At 41.5% G+C, this 3,227-nt stretch overlaps 1 pseudogene; it reads left to right on the forward strand.

Annotated features, from left to right (window-relative positions):
• Nucleotides 1-605: 605 nt before the first annotated feature.
• LOC100388672 (protein FAM136A pseudogene) lies at nt 606-1,022 on the forward strand (annotated as a pseudogene).
• Nucleotides 1,023-3,227: the final 2,205 nt, after the last annotated feature.

Genomic DNA, 3,227 nt, shown 5'->3' on the forward strand with positions numbered 1-3,227 from the left:
TTTTTTTTTTTTGAGATGGTGTTGTGCTCTGTTGCTCAGGCTGGAGGGCAGTGGCACGATCTCGGCTCACTGTAACCTCTGCCTCCTGGGTTCAAGCAATTCTCCTGTCTCAGCCTTCCAAGCAGCTGGGATTACATGCATGCGCCACCATGCTTGGTTAATTTTTGTATTTTTTAGTAGATGGGGTTTCCCCATGTAGGCCAGGCTGGTCTCGAAATCCTGACCTCAGGTGATCCACCCGCCTCAGCCTCCCAAAGTGCTGGGATTACAGGCATGAGCCACTGTATCAGGCGGGAACCACTTTTGTACATAACAAAAGGGCTGAAGTTGAAGGATGTCCACAAGGAAAATAAGAGTGTAAAAATAATAATAATATATACAACAGTTCAGGATTGTTCTAAATGTTTTACGTATATTAACTCATTTGTTTGGATACAATTTCCTTGCCCTATCACTGGCAACAATTTTCACAAATTTACAACATATCTGACTTTACTTAAACATTTTTATATTTGTAATCACCACAGACATCCTATTTACATGTATCTAGTTAAGACTGCCTTATTGGTGGGCACTGGCACAGCATGGGGCATCGTGGGGCTGTCATGGTGGAATTGCAGCAGCTGCAGGTGCAGGAGATGGTAGACTCCATGGTGAAGGGTCTGAAGAGAGAAAACTTCCAGAAGATGCAAAGTCTCTTGTTCCAGTGCAGTGCCAGCTGTGGTGAGGACAGCCAGGTATCCATGCAGCAGGTGCATCAGTGCATCAAGCACTGCCATGTGCCTCTGGCTCAAGCCCAGGCCTTGGTCACCAGTAAGCTGAAGAAGTTCCAGGACCAAGTGTTCTGGTGGACTAGGCATTGCAATAACAAAGCCAAAGATTCAATAAATGCTGGGAGTAAGGAGCTTCAGGTGAAGCAGCAGCTGGACTGTTGTGTGACCAAGTGTGTAGGTGACCACTTGCACCTCATCCCAACAATGACCAAGAAGATGAAGGAGACTCTTTTATTCATTGGGGAATAAAAGTCTTTGCCAGTGGCTGTTGGGGCTGAGGGTAAGAATATATTTTCTATAAGGCCTTGGGAATTTTAGTCTTTTAAGCAAGTTTATGAATGAAGAAATTAAGGACGACAACAAGTGTAAGACATGTGCCACTTGCCTATGGACACTGGTTCTTTTATGTTTCGGTCTTAAAATGTGAAATGGGAAAAAGGGCTGCTAAATTGGGTCAGAGATAATACAGGAGGTTTTAGAGTATATGTTTTCTGTGGCTAGTGCTTATCCTGGCAGTAAAGGTCTCCCCTTTAACAAGCCCTCCAAGGTACCCAACTCTTGTTATTACCCAGGTACCAACAGGCTGGCAGGTTAGAGTTGATGGAATTTTTTTTTATTGCATTTTAGGTTTTGGGGTACATGTGCAGAACATGCAAGATAGTTGCATAGGTACACACATGGCAGTGTGTTTTGCTGCCTTCCCCCCCTTCACCCACATTTGGCATTTCTTCCCAGGCTATCCCTCCCCAGCTCCCCCCACCACTGTCCCTCCCCTATTCCCCCCAATAGACCCCAGTGTGTAGTACTCCCTTCCCTGTGTCCATGTGTTCTCATTTTTCATCACCCGCCTATGAGTGAGAATATGTGGTATTTCATTTTCTGTTCTTGTGTCAGTTTGCTGAGAATGATGTTCTCCAGATTCATCCATGTCCCTACAAAGGACACGAACTCATCATTTTTGATTGCTGTATGATATTCCATGGTGATGGAATTTGAGGAGAGAGATTTTCTCTTTCTTGCCAACATCCTGTCTACCAGAAGTGTCACACCATTTTCTATAAGCTGTGAAACAAAATCCATGAGGTCACTAATTTAGAAGGGGAAAAAATTTGTAGGTCTTTGTTTTCTTGATTTTGTGTAATTTATACAAGCATTTACAAGTTGATTTTAAGATGTGGAATTGGGAGGGAGAGTGGTTTGGATAAGAACTTTGAAGAGTTGCTTGTGGATCCCCATTTCTGGTCATCAGGATGTGGATGTGCATTTCTTAAAATTACTACATTTGCATCTTCCAGCCTGGAGACCATGCAAAAACATGAGGGGTGATGACACACTAATTATGGGAAGCAGAGCTTCCCTCTTACTGGCTGATGGTGCCTGAGGCTGTGTGTAGCAAAATGACAGGACATTCTTGCAGTAACACTTACCCCTTGAAGAGAAGGGGGTTTTGATTGTGATATACACTAGTATCTAGGAATGAACAATAAAAGAAGAACAGTTAGCTACTTGCTTATAAGACAGTTATGAAGTACTGGCTTTGGAAAAACCTGGTTTTAATAGGAACAGAATGAAATGAAAGCCTAAACCTAGCACTGCTTCCTTAGCCCCTGAATTAGCAGAGCACATTTGAGACAAACCCGGGGCAACAGGGAATTGAAGGGAGAAAAAGGAAACAATGGCTAGGATGAGCTGACTCCCTTAGAGCAAAGGAGAGGCAGCCCCCATTACCAAATACCATTTTCCCCGGGACTTTCGCAACTTGCAGTGTTCCTGCCCTGGCTTGGCACCTTATTGTTTTGATAGCAACCTCACTGTATTTTCACCAACTGATTATGGAAATGATGATATATCCTGACCATTTGCTAATTCCAGGTTGTGATATATTTTCCTAGTGGTTTGGTTTTAAAAATAAATAAGGTTTAATCTCCCCCCTCCCTGCTGCAAAGGAAGATTGCCTTATTCATTACTAAAGAATTATGTATCACTTTTTAGAAGTGTGTGTTGTTTTCTATTTTTGGCAAACCAGGCTTTTTTTTTTTTTTTGGCCTTCAGAATTGCCACTGATGATCATTCTTGCAATACAAACTAAAAGCAGTTACTGTTCAGGTTTATAAAACAAGTGCCATGTAGGCTCACTCGTCAGGGAAAAGATAGAATACTTCTTTTCTTTTTCTTTATTCTTAGAAGAGTTTTGCATAAAGAACTTCTTTTAAATATTTGAGATGCTTTTCACCCAGAAGAGGTATTCTTTAAAATGGGGTTTGTGACTAATTTGTTTCAATTAAAAATACTTTAATATCAATATCAAATGCCTCTTAAATGATACGATCTCTATTACCATATGTGGTAGTTTGCTCTACATACTAGCTATTTAAAACAGATGTAAGTAAAACGAGATTTGTTTGGGAGGAATAGGGTTTCTCCAGAGTAAAGAATACAGAGACCAAATGGAAA

Source organism: Callithrix jacchus, chromosome 4 (genome assembly GCF_049354715.1).
Source record: "Callithrix jacchus isolate 240 chromosome 4, calJac240_pri, whole genome shotgun sequence".
NCBI lineage: Eukaryota > Metazoa > Chordata > Mammalia > Primates > Cebidae > Callithrix > Callithrix jacchus.